Below are 26,889 nucleotides of genomic sequence, written 5' to 3'. Positions count from 1 at the left end.
AATCGGTTGATCCGTGCGCCCGAAAACGTGACTGGAAATTTGTATCCATACATACATACACACACACACACATCCATTTTTTCTGAGATATGCCAAAATGTTCAGAAACCTTCAAAACGTCGAGAAATGTAAAAATTTTCAATTTCGATTTTCGGCCCATTACAATAACTTGCCCTACGGGAAGTCAATAATTTATGTGTGTGAGTAGATTATATATTGTGAGACACAAATAGCGACATATAGAAATGAATATTGTAGATAGTGTATTTAGAGACAATAAACGAGTGATTAGAGATGAACGAAGTTAACATTAGTGACAATTTTGAAAGACACATAATTTAATTTTGTATTTTTTAAAAAAAACTTCACCCATTCTACTATTTTGGTAAACACATGATATACCAATATCTTCAATATATGACACACTCTACAAACAAACTTTTAATATATATAATATTATATAATGTCTACATTGAAAATTTTTCAAGTGATTATATAATTGATTCAATTTCTTGACTGCGACATTATTCCTCACTATCGCATTATAAAAACAATAAATCTATAACAATATGTTTGAATAAAGTTTCTTCTAATTTTTGATTCATTTGTATAATTATTCGTTAATTTTATCAAATGCCTCAAACTAATAATATTCTTACAATAACTATATTTTTATTCTATTCCAAACGTTGCGTATTGTAATTTTATTATAATCATAATTACATAAGTTATCAACATCTTTCCATGTTTTAATTCTCAACTAGTTTCTCATAATTTAAATGAAAGTAAGAGAATTATTCCAAGAAAATTCATTTATTAAAGATTACCTTGTTTAGTAATTGCAAAACTTTTACAAGCAATGCCTGAAAATACAACTGCATTTTCTGGTTTTTAACGAAGCAACTTTAATGCAACAGGTTATTTTTATTTGACTGAATAGTATACTATAATATATACTTTATTTAAATTAATAGCATTTTAAAGTTAAAGAGAACGATATAAATAATTATATAATTTTCTAGCATTTTTATAAAATCATTTTCAATGTCTTGCCATGAGTCAAAAATTATTAAAAAAAGTTATAATTTCTCTGCTTTGATCTTTTAAAATTTGAAGAATTAATAGAGATTTTAATTATTTTTATTTAACAAAAAAATAATATGAATGTTTATCCAATGTTTTGAAAAATATAATAACAAATATTTATTTAGATTTAATAATAAATTATTTTTATTTTCTATAATTTGTCTATTTATACAACTGGGTGCTTTACTTGACTGTAGTTTTGCAATTATTCTCATTCTGTTCGATTTGCAAATATCAATAAATCCGTATTCGATTCTGAGAAAGCATAAATCGCATAATGAGTGAATAAATATCTTTGACATTTAGCTTTCTATCTAAAACATGTGATTATGTAAATATATTGCAAAAATAAAATATGTTAAAAAGATGTTTATATTTATGCCACTTGATTGATTAGTTTTTATTCGATTTTAATGTTACTATTAACAATATTCAGATATGGAGGTTTTTACAAAATTTAAGTAGGTAGAATTAAGTGTGCACTGTTACTACATATGTCCGAATATTGAATTACATAAATAAACTTTAATTTTTTTATCCAATGTGTAAACTTTCTATTCTTATATGATTGATATGATGATACTAATATTTAAAAGGTTTCAATTGATTAATCAAACAATCATGACTTTCAAAGGCATATTGCAACACAAAAAACTCTTTTACTACTATCAGAGTAGCTGCCCAGATTAGAATCTTAACGATTTGCCAAATCATCGTAGCATTTGACATTCTATTATAAGGTCAGATTCATATGTGAATTATGGGCTCAGTACCATAATTACCATAACAATAGCAATAGGAGATAAAAAATAAAAATGAAACACATTCATTATTGTACAGAATAATTATTTGTCAAAAATAATGTTCTCAAATTGCATACAATGCTTTGTACAAACATATATCATTGGGACACGTGCGATTAAGTTTCATAAATGAAATAAGGGTCTTGGACCAACTCTTCAGGCTCTGCAATAAAGCTTAGACAAACTGGAATTATTCATAGGATATTATTAGTTAATAGGACATTATTTACATACATATCTTTATTTAAGAAATCGTAAAATCTATGTTAGTGAAGTGTTAAATTATAATTAGTCGCTTATTGCATATATTATTTTTGCTGAAATCTACATCTAAATAAATCAGTTATGTTTTATGAAATATTCTGCTGAAACTGTTTTTGGTTTCCAAAATGAAATAAACAATCATAAAACAATATAATTGTATTGGCAATGGCACGTGCACCAATAATAATTTATCACGAACTTTAGGTTGGAACTCGTACGAATGAGTCACATTGGTAGATTTTTTCTTTTTTTAAAGATAATAATGAATTAGGTCTTAAGAGTCTTATGAGCTGTTCTAATAATACTTTTCAAATATGTTGCTTTTTAGAAGTCAACACAGCAAATAACTTATCTCTATTTGATTGATTTTTCTTACTCATTATTATTTAATACTGTTGATAATTTTAGTTTGATGCAGCAATGCCAGACAATACCTTTATTTACTTGTAAACATATTTTACATCCTTATTTTTATAACATCAGTAGCTCAACTACCATGTTTTGCACTAATAACTATAATATATAGTTAATGCAAACGTATATTTAGAACTACGCGATATAGACTTTTATTGCAAAAGTTTGAATGATCATGATCTCTATAAATTCACTACAAGTTCACAAATTCAATTTCTATACTGTAATTCTAGAGCACCATACGTTTTTTAAACCGCTGCATATCAGATGTTGAATCAAACAAAAATATCCATCTAAAAAAGCAAACCCTTATTTTTTTCATTTCCCAAAATTGAATCCACATTATTCTTTGTATTATTAAATCTGACCAAATATTTTACTAAAAGTCTTAGTTCTGTCTTTACTTACAAGGGAAACCACAAGTTTACTCTTCCTATATTTTGATGAAACTTAGCATGGTGATAGATTTGACAAACAAATTTATTAAAATATTATAAGTCTATGAAAAGTGGTTTAATTATAATAAGATGTTAAAAGACTACCTCGACATATTGATATAAAACACTCTTTTCGAACATCTAGCGCGTAGCCTCTTTTTCAAAAATTTTAATTATTTTTTACGATTAAACGACTTCTCATAGGCCTATAATATTTTAAGCAGTATTTTTTGATTGTCAACTTTATCATCATGCTAAGTTTCATCAAAATCCCACAAGAGTAAACCTAAGGTTCTCCTTGTAGCACTTACAATTTTCAAACATAAGTGTTTTTGGTTTTCGCATATTTATTAATTAGTAGCATATTGCTTGGAGAATGTTCGACATTTGATTTACATTGTTTTTAAGAGTAGTTCACAACAAAATGTTTTAAATACTTTTACGTTCCGCATAGCATTATAGTATTATAAGCCATACCAAGGCATTGTTCTCATTAGCGTGTTGTGTATGATTTGTTTATCAGAACACGTACATTTGCTATTACGACACGACTGGAGTTCTGTAAACCTTGATACACAATTCTAATAAGAGAAAGGAATCAGATCAGACTGCAATCAGATTTATATTGATACATATTGGCGCCTTTTCAAATAATATATTAGCGACTTTTGACATGTCCGACGAGATCATGGAGAATATGATATTGAACATACTATTGTCAGTTTTAGATTTGTCATGATGCATGGAAGCTTGATTGGCGAGTTTCGACATTTAGGCTTTTAGATGATTAAGACTCATGAACAAACGGCAAAATTTTAAGATTAAGATTTTAATAAACATACTTACTTTAATATTCAAATATTTTCATATGATTTTTCTATTCGGATTTCTATCAAAAGGATCAGATATCTGACCCTAGACATCAAGTATAAGTTTGACTGCAGGAGATATTTCTTTGAGTTCTAATCTTAAAATTATCAGGCTTAATAATGTATTTTTAAAAATGATTATTGGAATATAAGTTTTTGCTAAAATATGCCACATTATGAAATCAGACAAAAATTCCTAGAAACAAGCATGTCAAAGAGTTTGCATTGCAAATTTCATTATTCATTGTATCTATTATAGAAACTAACTGAAAACTTCAGGTATTTGCTTTCACAATATCAGATTTTAGCAATTGTAAGTAATTGTATGGTAATTAGTGATTCTTATATATTACATCTTAAATTGACTATCTTTGTACTTTCGAAATCGTTTTTGTATATTTATGTGCTTCTTGACAGATTACATTATGCAACTAAAATATTATATTTCTCAAATAGGGTATTTGAAATAGCATCTTTTAAAATTTCATTTAATTACAATTTCTGCATAATTAAATGGAATATACCATGTTTTGTTCACCTTTTTTCTAATAAATTTGATGCGGTTTTCGCATTCATTATAAAGAAATCACAATATTAATGAACTAGGAATTTTGAAATACAAACTCTAGACAATATTATATCTCTCTAATTCATTATTTGGTATAGTATATTCTAATTTTTTTTTCAATTACAATTTCTTCATAATTAATTAGAATATACCAAGATTTGTTTTACTATTTTCAAAATTCTAATAAAATTGTAACAGCTTTGGTATTTATTATCAAAATATCACAATATTAACATACTAGGAATTTTGAAATACACATTCTAAAATTTATATTTTGTTAAACATTGCAAAAAACCTTAAAATTCAGTTAATTATCATTACATATACCAAGAACCATTTAACATTTTACAAAGCTTGTACTTGAAAATATCCATGACTACAACTGGATTAAAATAACTTTAATTCTAGAAATTATTCAAAATTTTCTTGACTTAGGGACCGATTCTGCCGCATAACAGAGAAATGTTATGGCAAGGCCATGTTATGAAGAACTTTCTTTAATATTGAAAAGGCCATGTGTTTGGTATGCAGTCAGGCGTATTTCTCAGGTTGTCAGATAGAAAACCTAACCTAGAAACCGCACAAATGTCAAAAAACCGATATTAGATAACAGGGTCTTTCTGACCCAGCTTCATAACATACGAGTGACGTAGCAGTTTATATGTAGAACGCCTGAATGCTTAGCAAATATATGACACATTGACAGTGTTCAGTATGATTCAGTAGCATAATGTATGGAAGTTGGAGCGTAACATGGCCTTGCCATAACATTTGTCTGTTATGCGACAGAATCGGTCCCTTATTTTTGAAAAAAAAAATGCTATTTCACTTATTTTTACGAAACTTTAAGCCTGCTACAAAATATTTGTCTTAACAAAGTCAAACATAAATTTAATAAAATTTGTTTATAGCTTACATAAAATATAATTAAAACTTTTATGCTTAAATAATTTGATTATAGATGTTGAAAATTCTCATCATTTAATCGTTAAATTAAGGCTATAATATTTATAGTTGTTGACTAGATACTAATATTTAATACTTGATTCTTAAATACGCTTGTATATATTTTATCATTTCATATTTGCAATTTAAATTTCAACGAGAATTTTTGGTGGTTATCTTATATTATATGTAACACTAAATATTTTTATTGGCAATTAACTTACAAACCAGATTATTTTTTCCAGCTGTTGGTAGTAAATACTCCATTACTCTATATAATTTATTTTCAAAAGGTTGCGAATAACGGAATGATATCTCTACATATAGAAAATGAATTGCGTATATAAATTAGATCTGTAGAAACATTCTTTAATGTTTACTACAGGAACAGCTAAACAACATGCCAAGGTTTTGATTTGTTATTAGGAGTGTAGACAAGCTACATCAAACACATAATATTATGCAGAAATTTTATATGCACTCATAAATTTATATTTAATGATACAATAATATGATAACAAATTATAAACTATAGCTGAACCAGTTCTGCAATTTATGTAAGGTTATTTTTAAAAATTAACAGAGATTGAATAATAGAGAGGGAGCCAATTTAACAAATCGTTGGTTTTGACCATTGTTTGTAACTTAAAATATTTGGAAAAAATAAAAAGTAAAATGACTTTGTTAGGTGCAATGGTATTTGTCAAATTAACACAGTTATTTATTGGCACTAATATATTTGTACTAAATATATATAATCGTCAATTTTTTTTGTTGAGTATTTTTTTCTACTTTAATATCGAAGAAGAGAAAATAAGGAATTCTTTACAAATGCTAAAACTTCTAAATTTTTTTATGAAAACAAACTACAATATTTTTCGAGTTCTATGTAATAATAGTTCATAATGAGCTGAATTAAAATGTATATAGAATATATAAGTAAATCTTATAAATCAAATGTTATGAATAGATTTAGAAAATTTATACCATTTCTTTTCAAGTCCCTTAGTGTACTTAATACTATACAAACAAAAACTCTTTAAGCATAAAAAATAGGAGCGTTGCCAGCCACATTCCTTCATTGCACCTTGCTATATGATTAATATCTACTTAGCTGCTAAGAAAATACCATGGATTAACATGTATTCATATTCTAATGCATTTACAGAGACGAATTATAGAACGAAGATGATATACTTTTTATATTCAATATCATAAAGTAACAAGATGATATATATTTAGGTCCAAAAGGCCAATTTTTTTGATAATCTGACATCGCCATAATAAAAAGTAGGTGGTAGTACAGATTTTTATTTATAAAACATTAGAAATTTGACTAAAAACATTTTTAAAATTTTGAAAATTTTTCCATGCTATTTCTATACAAAACTTTGATTGAATTGTGCACTATCTAAAAGACAATATTAAGAGCTAAAACTTATAGGGGATTTTTGTTTAACAATTTGGAAGCATTTGAGCCCCTGGGAGCAAGAAAATTTAAAAATGTCCATATTAAGGGCCACCCTAATATGTATATATATATATATATATATATATATATATATAATATCAGTATTATTACATTTATTGAAATTTATTGAAATACTCAATAATTTATGTATTAAGTCTTCCGCTAGGGGAGTGTTTTTCGCAGAAGTGACACTCCTGTACAAGCTAGCAAGCCGCCCAAATATCTATTAAACAACTATTTTAAGATTTTCCAATCTTATTAATTTTTTCCCAATAAGATTTTCCAATCTCAATTAAAATTTGTTTGAAAATTAAAAATTACACTTCTACACACAACATACAATAACAAATTAGGATTCATAATAAATTTAACTCATAATAAGTTAAATTAAAATAAATATCAACTTTGCTTAGTCAGAGTAAATGTTGTACTCATAAATTGTATATGAAAATGCTAATTGCCTTACTGCTTTTTTATAGTTTATTTTTTCTAAATAGTATAAAAAGTCATACAGTCAGTTTAATAAAATCTTAAGAAATAAGTAAAATTAAAAAAAAAAAAACAATTTCAAGATTAGGTTTTTAGAGTAACCTACTGGACTGCTCTCCATAGCATTATATGTATTTATAGAAGATAATACTATTACTTTTATACTATAGAAGAACTTTTTTAATTGCAATAAATATTGTTAGAAGAAAAGGGTTGAATTTTTGTCAAGTTTTTTTCAACGACCTTATGGACATTTCTGCAAAAGGTTGAAATTATTATCCGAATTAAAAAAAGAAAAATCAGTTGACTGACTCCTAATAGCAAACATATTGAAAATAGAATAGGCTTTGGGAGTAGTAATAGCAAAGTAAGTAATAGCAAATCGAGTCAAAAATAGGATGAAAAATGTGTTGATTACCATTGGGTTGCCTTTTTCTTTGGTTTGGTGAAAAATAATCATTACAAAAAATACTAATCAACACAACAGATTATAGAATGCCTTATCACTGTTCAATAAAAAGTGCCATTTATTGGCATGAAATGGAATAATATAGTAATGAATTAGTTGATTACCTCAATGTATCTCAATAAAGTTACTAATATTATATTAGTGATCGGAAATGACCTCTATATCTCCAAATCCGGCTCTGATTTTAAGAACATTAATGCATGCATGTAATATTAGCAATATCACATACAGTTTTATGCAGAGAAGATGTGTGTACATCTATATATGATAAAAATGATTACAATAGATTCTCTGAGTATCTTATTCGTTCTTTTGTATTATGAATATATATATATATATATATATATATATATATATATATATATATATATATATAATATAAAGAATACGTATACAATGTTATATGACCATGCGTATACATTCTTGTGCCAGTAATCACCGTAGAAAATGTCATTAAAAAATGACAGATGATCACAAAGTTGTGAACAACAATACAACGATGATAAATATTTGTAATTTATCTTCAAGAACTCATAAGCTATTATGTTCTTTGACAATAATAGAGAAATATGCAAGATTTTTCTATGATAAGAAAGACTAAAAATATTTGAAATTTATGGGTAATAATTTTTTTTGTAAATTTTACTGTAGAAATCAGTGGTATATTTTATTGAAAAGTGTTTATAATGAATGTTTAATTGATTTCATATATTATAAATAGAAAGTTGTCGAAGCAATAATACGTAATTAGAAAATTAAAATTGAAATAGGCAAAAACAAGAGTATGTTACCTTCTGGTTGTAATATTACTTTAGTACTTTGGCTCTCTTAACTTTTTAAATATTTTTGAAGCAATTTGTCCTTATCAATCCTTATTTTCCTACTTCAATAATATTATTTTAATCAGAAACTATACTGCTTCAAATAATTTCAAAAGCATTATAAAATATTACTTATCAATCTCAAGTGAAAAATCTGGATCAAATATATATTATTATTAAAATGCATCGTTTTTAAAATCCCGGGTCAAACGCTTTCGGTCCACGACACTTAAATCAGGTTTTAAAGAGAGAACTTTTAATTTTTTTTACGCATGACACGAAAAAAGTTTTTTTATTATTACATCGGCTCGTAACCCAAATATTTTCGTTCAGAAAGTATTACATGCATTCGCTTCTACGTGGCTTTGGCAATGTTTCATAATAGAAACACAAATTTGTATTATCACTAGAATCTTATCCGAATGTAAGGCATTTGATTAGAATCTATTTAAAAAAATGATTTATTACAATTCAATTAACCGGAATTTAACTTTATTAGATTACTGTTAACCTAAAACATAATATCATTTTTATTACTTTAAGTGTCACCGTTAATTATTATTTTGCCAAGTCATTGGAGAAAATTCAAAGTTCAATGACTATGAAGCGTAAATTTTATAGTCGTACAAGATCAAAGTACAACACGAAATATTTGTCAGTTTTTGCTATTTGATTTGTAAAATAATGTCTTTGTAATTAAAGAACTGTTAAATATACACTTGTTTCAAACAGATATTTAATGATTATTATTTTGCAAAAAAATTATTATGAAAATCAGTTTTTTTCTATATGTACTACTGCCACAATCAATGTAAGGCGAAAAATGATATTTTTTTTTAATTTGAAAATTTGCTTTATTTGACTTAAAAACATACATTGATTTTTACATAAAGATACAAATTGTATACATCTATTCTGGGAATATCAGTATACTATCATAATATAATATTGTTTGCAAATATATTTGTTTCAATTAACTTATATAAGTATGAAAAGAGCTATTAAAAACATACTGCCATAAAGACTAAAGACAAGTTGAAAGATGATATTTACTTACAGATTATAACTAAAAATGATATTTTTTGCTTAATTTTTTAAAATTGTTGTGTCTACATTTTATGCAGTTTTTGTTTTGAAAATATGAAAAAAATCTATATGCTAGTAATAGTATATGCAAGCATGTAATTATACACTAGTATATCTCATATTATCATATTTAAAATTTAAAATGATACTCATGATATAATAGAATAGAAGTGCTTACGAAGCCTAATTTCTCAGAAGCTTCTATAATGGTTTGAAGGTTGTCAGCATAGATAAATAAGTGGTTGTCAGTATTAATGATTCAAGATTCATTTCTGCTATAATTTTAGTGCTTTTTTAGAAAAACAAAATAGACTTAGGACCCAATTCTTGGAATAAAAATGAATAATCGCATGAGTTGGTAGTCTCGACTCTCGAGCGATCAAAAGCTATCTACTTCGAAAACCTAACCTACAAATGGCACAATTGTCAATTAACAATACTTTTAGTGCAAATTTTTGTTGTCACTTGTAATACAACACGCGTGAAGTCGAATTAATATTATATTCTGACGTGCGTGCCAGTTGGAAGTTAGGATTTAGAAGTATGAAGAAGTATGAAGAAGAAGAAGATTTAGAAGTATGAGGAAATTCTGCCGTAAAATATACCAATGACCTTTTTTTCACCATATAAAATGGTACTAAAAACTTTGAAAACGCTATGCGTGCAATCATGCGTTTTATACACAAAATGTAACTTTTTGCATGTATTATCATGGCACATCAGAAAGATACATCCTTAATAAGATACTTGTTTGACGTTTGTGCGTATTCTAGGTTAGGTTTTACATCTAAAACAGCAAAAACGTAGCATTTTGATAGTTTTTAGTACCATTTTATATGAAAAAAGCAGCATAACATAGCGTTGCCATAACATTGGTCTATTTTACGGCAGAATTGGCCCCATAGTGTGCCTTGATTAAACAGTCAAGACATAAATTTTTGACAGTTTCTGACTACCAGCTTTTACTATTATTCCAAAGAAGAGATCAGCAGTTCCTTTAGTTTCGTGGACAGCTTTTATGAAAATTGTGCTGTATTCAATTGAGGGTTTAGAGCTCAGATTTTATCTACTTAATCTGACTTACTATAAAATTTTTGATCCATAATCGACCCTGGTCACAAAATCCTATATTGAATGAATAAATTTACTTAAAGAATGAGCTACATATGAAAACCTTGTTTTTATTTTCTTTGTGTTAAAATCAAGGCAATTGCAAATGTAAAATTCAACAACATAAAATTAATATTTATAACGATAATGATATTAAAGATTTGTCCTTAAACCAAAAGCGTATAGGTACCAGAAATTTTACAATCAAACCTGACTTGACTGTATTTAAATCCATTTTGTAAGTCGAAGTTCAACGGACGCGCTCCATTAGTACGACTTCGGTAGTTGAGTTTGTCTGCGAGAGAAACGAGAAGCCAAAAGACATAGATGGGTGTGAATGTGTGCGGCTACTTGCATCAATAATATTGCCGGTTTACCGTTATACCTTTGCAATATCACAGGCACGAACTTAAGAAACCCTTTGGAGGTCTTATAGTAACTAAGCTTCAAAATCGTAGCTAATTATTAGAGACCATCGAGATGTACAATAATTTTTGTTATGCATTTTAAAGTTCACATCTAACCTTATTAACCTTAAATTCTTTCTTCCAGGAGCTCTTCTCTCAGCTTCAGTATTCTGCCGAGCGGGTGTTGGCACCGGATTCATTGAGACGAGCTTTGGCTGGCCATAGTTCATCTCTATCAACCACCAAAAGTACTTCCAATGGAGATTGTGCAAACACTGCCGACAAACAAACTGACCAAAATGGAGGAGATCCTAGATTTAGACTTGGCTCTATGGCAGACGCCAGCGAATGCTTTGAGCATATCTTGCTTAGATTGCATGCTCATTTGACAGGTGAAATAAAATATTTGCGTGTTTGAATAAGATACTTTGATACAAATTAAGATGTATGATTGATCAATATTATTCATCTTGATGTATTTTGCGTTTCTGTGAAAAGTATGACTAAATGCTGAACAGTATCCGCAAACGACATTTTGAGTTTGCTTTTTGTCGACATCAAAATTTGTTAAATTTTTACAAATTCCAAGACTACTTCAAATGTTGCCTCATAACAAAACTGAATTGGCTTTTATCTCTTTATTAGCACATAGACCATTACAGCTGATTTGAAAGTAATCATTGTCTTAAACCTTTCAGTTAGTCATAAATAATCCCCATTCAATGTAGCAGTCGTTAATTTTCTCTCGTTGACCATTGCTGTCACAATAAGTAATGAATCAGTTTTTGACAGTCAGCTAATGTATGATTGCATTCCCTTGACCCAAACAGGTACGGCCAATGCTAATGGAAGTATCCAAGACTTTTCGACGAACTGCGGAGATACATGTACTTCCCCGAACTGCGTGCCTCATCGCAAAGTTGCGATTTCTTTGCTGGAGAGGAGCGTCTGCCAAAATTGCTCGGCGAGCAGTGAATCTCTACCTTTCACCCAGGTTTGTAAAAGATAGTAATATAATTATTATTATTATAACCAGGATCTTGAGAAAATCAGTATAATATCGAAGATGATAGTATAGATATAAGCATTTGTTGTGCAGCATCTGTAGGAAATCACCATAATATCGAAGATGAAAGAATAGATATAAGCATTTGTTGAGCAGTATCTGTACCTACTTCTTAAATGAATAGATCACGATATTTTTTTACAAATTGTAAATATCTTTTAATATAACCATCTTTTTGATTATTTGTGTTTAGTATTATTTCTTGTTAATATGAACACCACCAGACTTCAGAATCGATTACCACTTAATTTAATTTAATTGATTTACCATCTAACGGTCAAAAGCTATAAAATTTTATTAATTAAAATTGTGACATTAACTCTTGATTGATTTTTTTACATTTACTCATGTACATTGCTTTAAAAGTTGCAACTATCCCCATCTTTAGTATATATGATAGAAACCATTCCATATTTGATCAACTTATTTGACCCATACTCATATTTTATACTTGTTTATCTATGGGTATACCAAACATAAGTTTGTATACTTTAGTCAATTTTTTTTTAATATATTTTAACAGCAATCAGAACCTTACGTTCTATGAGCTGTTGGGCTGAAACTTCTCCTTTCTTCGTATTTTTTAGGTGGTAACCCAATGATTAATCCATCCATATTTGATGATTTTTTGTTATTGGATTTAATCTAATAGGGCTGACTTTTTATTGGTGCAACAATGCCGGGCAAGGGCTATTTTTACTTGGAAATATATTGCTATCTATATTTCCAAGTGAAAATCGTTGTCACTGCTGCCTGACAACAGGCTGCTCGAAGTGTGTATCGAACCCGGGACCTTCGATTGGTCCTGGGTTCGATACACGGGTCCCGTCGCTCTTAACCGCTTACCTACGGGCGAGCCCATACTTTAGTCAAATAAAATTGATATAGAATCTTTTTTGTAAACAACTTGATCTAGCAACAATCTTGAATGTTATATCTTTTTATTTGATATCATACTCAAGCTCAAATCTGATTGCTGAATCCAAGATATCAGACCCAAATATAAGATATCTTAGATCGTGTAGATCTTGTTTTTCTTTGTACGCAGTTATGCATCGATTACTTGTCCTGATGCATCAGATACAAGAATATAAAATAATAATTTCATGAAAATAATTAACAAAGCTATCAATACTACTCACAACTTCCATTCAAAACCTGTTCACAGTTCCTGATTTTAATATTAATATATTGCATTTGTCTATTATTATTTTGGTTTGGTTCTCAAGGTAAAAAACAAATGCTTCAAGAAGTTATTAATGTTGGTTATTTGAACAATTTGCTGTTGTTTTTGGTTGCCGCCGGCTCGGCATGACGTTTATTCACAACGACAAGAACTTTTCTCACAACGGCAAAAAGTATGCCGTTGGCCATGGACCACATTACATCATTAGAATGTGATTAGTGCTATGTACTCGCCTCTTATCATAAATAGTATCTTAGATTTGCTTAATATTTATTGTTTGATGAAATATTGGGAATAATGATTAATGATATATGTTATGACGAAAATTTAAATATGCTTCACTTGAAACCATTGCCTACAAAATATTAGAGAAAGAGAACTTCTGTTAGGTATATTATATTATAAGATGATTCCAGTAATTTAAAATAAAATTGAATACTGGTATAATGTTTCAATTATAATTGTTCAACATCTGATCTAAGTGCCTCATTTTGCTTAATTTTTTTTTAATTATTTGAAAAAAAAAATCAATTATTTTATTCGGCAATTTTACTGTGCCATTTTATCCATTCCATAAGTATGTCATCTTGTCCGAAATTGAACAAAAACTAGTGGGGCGCATGGCATCGTGCCATAAGGAAAATTGCTGGAACTTCCCGTACCAAAAATTATTATTTTTTTAAAAACAATTAACATTTTTGAAAACATTTTACTTCGAAAAAATTAGATTTTTGAGAAACTATAAATTTGACAAAAAATTACTTTTTTTAAAAAAAAAAAAATTATTGAAAAAAAATGTTTTCTTTATTTTGACATGTTTTGGAAATTCTTAACTTTTTTTCAAAGCAATCGTACTGCTTTAACTGCATAGAGACGAAATGCCAAAGCGCGTAAGCGCCGCGTCGCCGTCTAACGGATAAACATTGGTACGGAACCCATAGGAATGTAAAAATTTATACTTATTGTTAAAATCTCTATAAAATATCTGGTAATTTGATGTGCATATGTCTAATGATCATTTTTGACCGTCAACTGGCATTTTTTTTACTTTTTTTATTGGATCTCCGAAACCGCTAGACTTGCCTTCATGAAAATTTGTTCAGTTCTTCATCTTGTTAATACAAGTAAAATGTTTTTTGAATTATTAAAATCGGACGCTCCGTTCTCTTAACAAGTGAGTTACCATTTTTGGCACTTTTGGCCCCGTATCTTCGGAACGGCTAGACCTGCCTTCGCCAAAAACTAATCAGCACGTCTCCTTATCAATACGAATCGAATGTTTTTTGAATTATTCAAATCGGTTGATCGGTGTTCCCGAAATTGTCGACGAAAATTTGTATCCGTACACACACACACGCACGCACACACACATACACACACACACGCACGCACACACACATACACACACATACGGATACATCCATTTTTTCTAAGGTATGCCAAAATATTCAGAAACCTTTGAAACGTAAAGATATATAAAAATTTTCATTTTCGATTTTTTTGCGATTACTATAACGCAAGTTAATAATAATTAATGAAAATTCCACAAAACACTTGATTATTGCAATAATGTTGATCGAACTCACTTGTACTGGCATAAGTTAATTGATTTTAATTGCAACAATTATGGATATCAATGACTAGGTTCCCAAAATGCATGAGAAAAACCATCAATCAATGGGACCATCTTGATTTCTTTTAGCTCTTTTCATTGAACATGAGTTTAAAAAGTGGCGACATATAAGTATTATATTCAAGTATCACTGATTAATATCAGGAAAGTGAATTTTTATGTATATTTATCCTCGTACTGATTGTGAACTCTGGCATTTTCTCTTTATAGATGGTGCATTACGTGAGCGCATCTGCCGTGACCTCGCAGCATCGCGCTCTTCGCCAACAAGGAAACAATATTGTTCCTGGCGGCGCAAACAATTGCACAAACAATGCGAATGGGTCAAACACTTTCGGACTGCTCCTGCGTGCTGCAGGAGGAATGGGAGATATTAGAGATTGTCCGGTAAGACACACAGTGATTTCATAATTTCATATTTACCTTTGTTTTCTATCAAGTTAATATTAAAAATGTTTTAAATTATTTTGTTTGTGATATATTTTATTTACCAGGTTAAAGAATTTCTTGTCTTGTTATCTTTATTAACCCTCTTCCGTTGATTGCCATCTATAGACGACACTGAGTGTGTCGACTTTTGCTTCAAGACTGTCAGATCACTCTTACTTAAATTATTGAGATTTCTAATTTGTTATTGCTATATTTAGTTTCTTAATATTATAATTTTTAATTTTTAAATATATTTTTGGAAAATCTCAAAATATTTTGTGTAATAAATACTTCGGCTTGATTTGTTGACTCATACAGTAGGTGTTAATGAAGGACGAATACTTTATCAACGATAGGAAAAAGTTACTTCATAAAATAGGCCCTTCAAATGCAAAGTACTAACTTAAACATTATATAACTTCTATTTAAATTATTTGCATTGATTACAAGTTTTCGGGTTACTGATTTTGCAGATAGATTTTATACTTGAAAGTACTTCTAGAATTATAAAGTAACACAATACTAGTTTGGTTACCGAGAATATTTATGAAGTAGGAGTAAAAATATAAGTAAATTGACATGAATTAATTAAATAAACTACAACACAGACTCACAAAAAAAATTTAGCTGGATTGGGTATGTGACATATGCTATTTAATTATTTTTGCCGCTGAACACAATTCTAAAGTTAAAATTGGTGGTCAAATGGCAGGAAATCGAAAAAAAAATTAAAAACCGCCAAAATCACCGTTCTAGAATTTTTTCTGCATGATAATTAAAATCTCATAATATATGTCATTTTCTGGTTCTTTAATCCTTAAAAGACGTCTGTAAAGGATATCTCCAGCGCTTATATCATCCCTGTTGAGCTTTTTTTGCAACTTCCAGTAGTAATTTTCAAACATATTTTGAGGTGACAACAAACATGTTGGCAGATTATCTAGAGGCCATGGAGAGTAAATATGTTTGCAAATTACTGCTGAAAGCTGCAAAAGGATGCTCAACACAGGCATGAAAAAAGCGTTGCATAAATCTGTTTCACATGTTATTTAAGGATTAAAAAACCAGGAAAGAACAGAAATTATGAGGTTTCGATCATCACGCAGAGACATGTCTAAATCGGAGATTTTGTCGTTTTTTCTAAACAAAATATTTTTTTGACATCTGACCCTCAATTTGACTTTTGCTTCGTGTTTAGCGGTAAGAAATACATTAGGGAACATATGTCGTACAACCAATCCATACTGTTTTTGTTGACCTATGTAATAAACTATGTACATATTAAAATTGTTTCACTTGGCCCTCAGTTTTATTTATCATTTTACTTGTTTTAGCTTAAGCAATCAGTTTATAGCATAATAATTAATGATTTATTAATATTATTTCTCAATTCGTTCAAGTCTTGATTTTATACCGTATTTTAACTATTAAGTGATTTTACTAGAGCATAGTTTCAATATGTAGATTTTGCAGGAAGTAGTAACATGTTTCCGCATATATACATAAGGGCAAATTAATTAAATAATTAGCTATGATTTGCTTTATAATATGCTTTACATTTTATAAGAATCAGAAAACGGATATGACCATAGGATGCAGTTAATTTGGTTGGAATAAATTGAAATTAATTATCCACGTACCTACTGATTTTTTATGAAATGAAATGAATGAGTGAAATTTTTCGATCCACTGAAGATATTTATCATATTTCACTAGTATCAAATTAGGAAAATATGTTTAGGAATCTACTATCGGTTACATCAAGGGCCTCCTAGGCATGTCATTAAGTGAAATGTAGCAGATATAATTCTGTACGCGTTACATTTATGCAATTATCATCAAGAAAAATAAACGAGGTGTACTGGTAGAGGAAACGCGCGTGCCTTGAAGCGGATGTCATAAAAGAAGAAATTGAGTTTACTATTTGCACTGGTTACGCAGTGTTATTCACATTTTGTTAAATCATACCTTGTATAATTTATACACATCATATCTGATTACTAAACTCTTCTTAATCTAGTTGAAGATTTAATACTCATTGATATGCTTTTGTATGTGTATGAATACAAATGAGCAGAGTTAATGTCCGCCGGACTTCCAGTTCCTATTTTTTATGATCTTCCTTTTCAGACATATACACATTGATTCAGTAATCGTTTGATTTTTTTACATATTATAATTCTTCTTACACTTTTCTCATGCTTTTGTATATTTTAATTGAGTAATTTTGATGAACCCATTTTAAAAGCGGAAATAAATTTCCTTGATAGGATAGGATATAACTAATTGGTAATGACATCCTAATAGAAATAATGCTTATCTCTATATTTTTTACTCTCAAACGTATATTATAGTGGTACGTTACTACCAACGATAATATATCAATGTAACTAATTATGTTTTATTATTACAGAATACATGCGGTGCCAAAAATTCAAATACACCGCACGTTAACTAATACTCCAGATATAATTTCCGTGGGAGTAGTCTGGGATTCGGCCAATCCGACCCAAGAACATGTAGCCGCAGTACTGGACGCTGTTGGTACTAATCTACGACCTGGTGATGTTTTCCACTGGTGTGCTCATCAAGCTTGGGCTAGAAATACCAGCCATTCTCTCGTTGGAGTTGTCGCTTATTACGGGAAACACTATTCAACTTACTTCTTCCATACGAAGCTAAAAGTGTGGGTTTACTTTGACGATGCTACCGTACAGGTGGGTTGATATTAATTGATTACTGTTTCAACGAGAATTATTATTTATTGACAAGCTAATGACTATTAAAACACCGTGTTTTGTATTTGAGTGGGTTAGATTTATCATAAACGTTTAACTAAAATATTCATATTTTAATTACTTTATATAATTTCAACAAAATATTGGTCTAAATTTCTGTAATTGAGATTTCTGATTATTACACCTTAAGGTTTTTCATCTAATCGAGATTTTCGCGCCTGTATTGAACACGTATAATTTATTTTAGGAAATTGGCCCACATTGGGGAGCAAGTTGTCGAACGCTGCAAGCGAGGTAGATGTCAGCCACTTTTGCTGCTTTATGCAAATCCGAATGGTACCCCTATTGAAAGTACCTCCAACAACAAAGGTTCAGTTCCAAATACAAACAACGTTATCAACAAATTGCCAGAGCATGAGTTGAATACTGCCCAATTGTTGGCAAATCAGAATTACATGCAAGCTATATCCAATCCAAATATGGTGGTAAACAGCAATAATTTTGTGCAGCAAAACATGAATAATTCAAATTATTTAATTGGTAATGGACCACAGAGTAACCAATTAATGCCTTCCCAAAAATTATTCGCAAAACTCACATAATCAAAGCAACGGACCGCAAGTTCCTAATGGACAAATGCACCATAATGGATCTATGATGTCATCGATGATCAGGGCAAATACCCCAAGCAATTTGGACAAAGGGATGGCTTTTATGGTAAATGGTGGAAACACTATGACAGTACAGCAACAACAAATGCGAAGATGCCTTACTCCCGTTGTAGGAAATAGAAGTCAACTAGCTCCAAATCCTCAGAACGATTATCAAAACTTGACTGTTATTCAAGAGGCTATGAGCTCCAATGGTAAATAATATAGCTAGAAAACAAATTAAATAAAAATCTTGACCCATTTCTTTAATCTTTAATTTATTTTTAGGTGGCCCACAATCTAGAGGTTTGCACAGATCGCTAAGTGCCGGTTCTTCCTTACCACACATGGCACAGCAGCACACGACTCAAATGCAACAGCAGAATTTGAATCAGTCGTATATCCAGCAAGGGTATACTGGTCAAAATATTAATCATTCTCAAATTCGCTAGTGGCCAACAAGAAAAAGCCCAAGTAATGCAAAATACTGCGCATATAAATCAACAGAATGGTGTGAATCAGGCATTATCTCATTTATCATCAATAAACGATACTCTGAATGATGCGAACCAGGCAAGAAGACGAGATTCAATAAACCATCAACTATCGTCAAATCAACAAATTAACACTCAAACCCATGAATCATATGCCTCAAACTGGATTAAATCAATCGGCTATACAAACTCTTTCACAGGGTGGTGATAGCTTATCGCCCAGCGATTTATCGCTACCTGAACATATCGCTATGAATTTGCCGAGAAGGAGGGATTCTGGAAATTGGAGTGGAGATAGAAATTCCGCATCTAGCGCTTCTTCCACCACAGCCACAGAATGTGGTAATAATCCAGCCGCTATGCTAAATTTCCATGGATTACATGGTAATGGCAATAACGGAGGAAAACGTATGAATCAACTAGGATTAGACCAGGGGTAAGATGCGCAAAAGATTTAATTTTTGATTATTTTGAAGTTGATATTTTATATTTTGTCAATAATCATTATGTTACTTATCACATATTTGTCTTTTTCAGATATGATTCATATTCCTTGTCTTCAAACCGATTCATCTTCTCATATGTCAACATGCTCCAACTCTAAGTCCAGCCACATGCATCTCCAAATCTGGCCCAGATTCCTGAACAATATGATATGCAATCTCCTTTGATTTTTGATTGCGAGCAGTTTGTGTGATGATGTTTAGAGACTTTTAGAAGCAAGTAGGAGAGCTTAAGATGCACAAGAACCTGAATACAGCGCTGTCTTTGTGCTCCAGAGCCATTTCACAGGCTAGAACTTGCGATGAATGCACCTTACAGCAACCCAAGAGCCATGACACGAGCCCGTATGAAGCACAACACATGTGTCATGAGGGCCAGAGGTTTACAGAAAAGGATGGAACCTGCTGGAAAAGTACAACCATCACATTCTAGGCAGAGTTCGAAGGATAAATCATCAGGTGAACATAGGAACTACATCATTCTTGACACTTATAATAATTTCTTCATTTAAACAGATTTTCTTATTTCTTATTCAGAGTATTAAATCTGCAATTTCTAATATTTTCTCGAAATTTTCAGGTTCGACAAGTGGTCGTGCATCAAGCAATCACTCAAGGCAAAACTCACGAGATAGCATCGATAAAAATTCTTCAAATAAATCGCATGTCAACAGCGAACCTGCTCAACAAAGTCAGCAGATATCCAATAATCAGATAACAACGGGTAATTTACCCCAGTTTTTCAGGAAAGAAACTAAGTCATCTGAAAATGGTGCAGTGAAGAATATTGAAATTTATGCCACATTACCCAAGAGAAATAAGTTATTAACACCTCCAGTAAGCCCGAGTAATTCACAAGCGAATCAAGCAAATGAAAAACAGAGCCCGGCAAACACCTCAAATGAAAGGCCGAGTAGAAGTTTATTTGGACGCCAAAAGGATCAAAGCAAGCGTAGTAGAAGCGAAGATCGCGGCAAAATACAATCTGATTTATCGGTTATGCCCGATAAATCAGAATCGTTAGCCAACGCAAAGGACACTTTGTTGCGTAGAAATAAAGATGAAGAAAAAGTAGACAAAGACAAAGAAAAGGCCGGTAAAAAGCAACATAAAGTGAGAAGAAAGCTTTTGATGGGTGGTTTAATAAGACGTAGAAATAGAAGCATGCCGGATCTAACGGAAAGTGAAGAACAAGCTAAAAATGGAACAAATGCGTCAAAAGATGATACATCTATCCCAGCACCCTCTCCATCTCTATCTTCAACAAGTAGCGGCTACTTGTCTGAAGAGCATCTTGAGTATCAGCCCAATGGCAACGTGAACTCATCTATGGAACGCAGCAAACTCATGAGAAAGAGTTTCCATTCAAAAGTGCCTTTGACCGCTGCTAGAGTACCGCCTCCGCCACCATTGAGGACAACTTCTCAACTTAGTTTTTCAACACCACAAATTCCTCAATCAAACTTTGGAAATGTACAAAACTTGGGAACTAATCATGTTCAACAGCAGCCACAACAGTCGACGAATGTTACTATAGTGACTAGAGCGGATGTTCATCAAGAGCAAAATCCTCCCAGAGATGAAGTTGATTTTGTTGGAGCAAAATTAGGTAAGATTAATGATATTTTATAAGATTTAAGGTATAAGGCCTTATACCTTAGCTATTGCTTTGCTACATCAGTTTTTATTTTCAAACCAAGTTACCACTTTGGCCCATATGAATATTTCTATATACAACTATTTATTTATAAAATTAAACTACTAAAATCCAATTCGTTTATCTTAGCAGCTTATAATAAATATATATTTCTTTTTTTCAGCGCCGATCTCCAATAACTCTGATTATTTACTCAACAAAAATGAATATTTGAGCCAAGTACAGCACTTATCATCAATGCAAACTGGTATTCCAAGTAAAGCCGATTTCTTGAATAATATGATGGATACCAAGAGCTCCTTGAATACTTCTGAATATATTGCTAATGCTGTACAAACAAAATGATTTTGTCACACAGTCAGTATCAATTCATTCGAAGAATGATTTTAGCTCGGCACAGCAGATCTCAAATTTAAATGCAAAATCAGATTTTGCGAGCATGAATGATAACGGGTTATCATTACCACCCTACCCAAGTCCGAAAGGTTCTACTTGCCATTCTCGACAACACAGTGAGGAATTTCCACCACCTCCCACTGAAACTGGTTCTGTTGAAGATGAAGTTAGTAAAGATCAGCCTAAAGAAGTATCTCAAAATAAAGACGGATCCTGGTTGCGAGAACTTCAGCAAGCCTTACGATCACGAAAAGATAGCAATTCTGAATCAAATGGCCCTTCTGATAATCAAGAAACTGGTTTGAACGCAGAATCTGCTTCTAGTAAATCTGTGCGCGATTTGGCCTCTAGATTTGAACGTACGAAAATTTCAGCAAGCGTTAGTACTGAAAGCCCTGTTCCTAATATTAAAACAGGAAACATGTATCATCAAAATACGTATGTGCCACAAAAGCAACAAAAAATTGCGCCAGATCAAATTGCTGAAGAACTGAGAGAAGTTGAAAGACTGAATGCCGCCGTGCATAAAACTCTGAACAAAAGTTCAAATGATCAAATCTCTAATTCAACTAATGTGACTGGTCCGCTTAGTTATGGTAACCCCAATAGCTCATATGGTGCATCACCTTATACAACAATGAGTTCTCCGCTTAATTATACGGCTAGTAGCACAGGCAGCCCCAATCCAGGAATAAATAACTCGTACAATTCTGTGGCAAGTAATCCGATATCAAATTCTTCATATAATTCTGAAAACACAAGTCACACTTTGAGTAATATAAGTACGAATAGTACAAATGGATCTTATAGTGCAACAAATAAACTCTTATAATAATTCATATCATAACGAAAGTATCAGTCCTTGCACTGTTAACACTAGAAATCCAAATACTGCCAACTATAGTATGAATAGTCATAATCAATCAGATAGTACTCAGGGCTACACTGGAAATAATATGGCTAGTGCAAAAATGATGCATGCGGCGACAATACAAAATATAAATAACGAAATTAATAATATGATAAGTGGAAGTAATAAACAACCTAGCCCATACACCAATCCACCAAAATATCCTGGATATAACTCTAGATATACAACAAATAACCTTCCTTACGGCCAAAACGGAAGTATCCATGACTTGGATTATACAAATGCGAGCAATATCATGATAGTCAATGGTGGTTCCGCAATACCCAAAATTTCAACAACTCACCAGCGAATGACATGACTATTATTGGCAGTCAAGTTAATAATACGAGCAATGTTAACGCTGTTAATTTGAATTCAGGTGGCAATATTGCCGCTTCCACCAATGCGGGAAGCGCCGGTAACAATATTGGTAATAATGACAACAGAACTAAGAAGAAAAGTGTATCGTTCTGTGATCAAGTTATTTTGGTTGCAACAGCGGATGAGGACGAGGAGGATGGTTTTATACCGAATCCGATTCTGGAAAGGGTTCTTAGGTCTGCAAATGGAATTCAAACAGAAGCAATACGCTTGCAAACACAGCAGGCTTTAGCTAGACAGGATTCCAGGGAAAAACTTTTGCAGCAGGAGGTACAATATAACAATCCACCGGCAGCGTATCAACAGCAACCAATGCAGTTTCATAATCAGTACTATAATCAGAATGGAAGGCCACAAATTATGAATCCCTACCAGCAAGTCCCATCACCATTGACGATTCAAGCTCAAAAGGCTCAAATGAATCAACAAGTTTATCCTCAACAACAAAATCTTAATATTAGTGTACCATACAAACAGCAACAAATCCCTCAGAATTATCAACGTGTCCCACAACCGCACGTAGAAATGCCAAACTATATCGACACCCAGGCTGCAGTAATGAATCCGTACCAGCCGGTACCACAAAAGCATCCAGTTGGAAATTATCCACCACAAATGATTCAACAACAAAACGGTAACCAGCAGCGGAAAAAATCAGTAAGTTTTGAGCCAGGAACGAAAGGCGGGTGCGATTCTCCGACGCCCAAAATAGCAATAGCAACAGTTAATACGAACACCGCTATTGTGAAAGCTTCAGCAAAGGCAGTCATCTGCAACTTGTGCCGGAAAAAGCACGTGGTGGCGCCGAACGTGTATTGTGGTGACTGTGATTTCTACATGGCCCGATTTAGGCCTAGGACTTGAAAGTTTTAATTCATAAGTATATATTTAAATTTTTTAGCATAAATATTTTTAAGCATCACTGTGATTTTTGTTCACAGATGAAATGGAGTTAAAAATTATTTTATCGACACATCAGAACTGATACCTCAGGTATGATGTTAATTTTTAATTTTTGGTGCATGATAATGCAAAAATCCGTCTTCCTTTGAACTAAATCCAAAATAAAATTTATCATATTTTTTAAAATCATTATCGTGCATATGTTTGATAATGATTTTGAAATGTTATGTTACTTGAATATGTCTATAGAGAGTTCTGTTTATATAAATAGTATTTTGTTAACAAAAAGATTATGATGTTTAATAGATACACAAACACCAAAATTAATGCTATATGATATTTATTCTGATGAGTGTAAATTGTCTTCGAAGTTTTATAAGTTGATCAAGTGTTGTATTTATATTTTTAAGAAAAGAAACTTGTGATATTTCTTATTTAAGTATAGTAATAAATATATATGTATGTTATATTAGGGAAATAAATTTTCATATAGTTCGTGCGCGATCTCATGTATTTTACGATAAATTTTATTAAAGAAATATTTTATAATTTTATATTGTATTTTTAAAATTTTATATGCATTTTTAATAAAAAGATTTTTATGAAATAAAATATGGTTTTGTACTTGAATTTCTTTGATTGTATTATAATGATAATCGAACATTATTTTTCACAGTTTTTTAATGCTTTTTATATATAACGTTCCTTACATTTTGATTTTGATATTGAAATCTTATTATTATTAACTGATTATTATAGCCAGAATTTAAAGAACTTCAAAACAAACAAACAAATTATCATGTATACAATTGTACGTTATAAGATTTAATTTCTGAAATATTTATATTTAACTAGCAAACCCGACGAACTCCGTTTCGCCACCAGATGGTTTCGTGAGAAAGATGAAAAAATTTTTGTTTGTTTTATATTTGAAAAGGAAAAATTTTATTTTATTACACAACAGTAATGAATTAATTTCGATTACAAAAATTAAGTGTTTTTTAGTTGAACTTCTCTAAGTAAATGAAAGTGAATCTGCAAATTATCCGTTTCATTAAAGTGCTGTTTGGTAAACCATATTTTTTGTTTTTTGGTCTGACGTTAACACAAACAAAGCGGATGGTTTTCCAGTTAGTGAACAGGCAACGTATAACTGCCAATGTGAAAAACAATGATTTTCTAAATAATCTATTTAAAATTTATCCCGCAAACACTAAGCGATTGGCTATTTGAAATTTATCCCGCAAACACTAAGCGATTGGCTTTGCGACTTGTTAATTGTCAGTGCGAACGCAAGGCAAACTGGAAATTGCAATCTTTTGAAGTCAAACGGAAGACCAGTCGGAATTATTGGTATATCATCAATTCGCCAGCAATATTTGATTGAATGGTGAAATTCAGTGCGTGTACATCATTATTCTTTGCGGCAAGAATTGCTAGTTGACTTGACCAAGCATAATTCTGATAACTCTCACTAATGTCATTACTTGAATTTTTAATTACGGTGCGTGAAGTTCCAGCAACTTGCATTAATGCACCACTAAATTTCTTAGCTATAAACCCTGCGGAGCCCGAGACCTTTTCAACAAATGCAAAATTGTCGAAATCGGTTCTGGAGTTATTTGTCGTTCTCGAGTTATTTCGTCAGGAAGGAAAACCCGACTTATTTTTATATATAAGTAGATAACACACAAAACTTATCTTAAACGTTGTTTTGACACTCAGTCGTTTTATACATAAATTTTAACCTCCAAAACGGCACAAATATCAAATAGCAATTTTCTGATGTATTTTTGGTATCTATACATGAAGTTTAGGGGGCGTCCATTAATCACGTGAGATTTTTAGGGGGAAGGGGGGTTGACAAAAAATCACAAAAAATCAGGTGGGGTAGGGAGGGGTATAGTAAAATATCACATGTATTTATTTTCTAACAGATTTTTTGTTTAAAATCAACCATTTCCAAAAAAAAACAAAAATTTTACAGTAATATCACGTAACTAAAAATACACTTGATGTTTGGTGGCGGAGGGGGGGGGGTAATTTTGAATATCACCTTTAATCACCAAGGAGGGAGGGGAAATCCAAAAATCCTTAAAAACTAGCTCACGTGATTAATGGACGCCCTCTTAAACTAAAATATGACATTCTCTACAGATTTGTGCGGTTTGGAGGTTAGGTTTTATGTGTAAAATACTCAATCGCACAGCAAATACATACTAGGATTAAAGATACTACTCATACAATCAGGGCCGGTTCTGCCTTGCATGCAAAAAATGCGGGCGCACACCTTAGGGGGCGGCAAAGCGAGTTTCTAAAATTAAATTTTTGATATATTATTTATGTTTTTTACTATTTATATAAAATATAGAATACTCAATAAATTATAATAAACAATCAAAATTAACTAGGGATACGGAGACACAAAAAGCATATTTAATTTGCAACGTGATATCAGTAGAAACAATTAACCGATTAATAACTTTGTGAATTAATAAATACCAGCTCTGTTTATTGCTCAATTTACTTATTCAATTTTTGATTTGTTTGAAGTTACTGTGAAATCGAAAAAGGAATTATATGTGTTCAATCCCGTAAGCGCAAACCTACAAAAGAATAAATTATTTGGCATTATTGACGAAAAATTGCGAGATGATTTATTTAAAACGGAACTTGTTAATAAAAATAGATACAAATTATAATA

General features: G+C 31.0%; 1 pseudogene; it reads left to right on the top strand.

The window, feature by feature from the left end:
• LOC113371224 overlaps positions 1 to 24,248 on the top strand; it is a 203,352-nt pseudogene extending 179,104 nt beyond the window's left edge.
• Positions 24,249 to 26,889: the final 2,641 nt, after the last annotated feature.

This window comes from Ctenocephalides felis, unplaced genomic scaffold, assembly GCF_003426905.1.
Source record: "Ctenocephalides felis isolate EL2017-DRISC unplaced genomic scaffold, ASM342690v1 CF-g0.4_SCAFFOLD_01492, whole genome shotgun sequence".
NCBI classification, from domain to species: Eukaryota; Metazoa; Arthropoda; class Insecta; order Siphonaptera; family Pulicidae; genus Ctenocephalides; species Ctenocephalides felis.
Note: the sequence above shows the minus strand (reverse complement) of the source record. Positions and strands in the feature narration are given on the sequence as shown.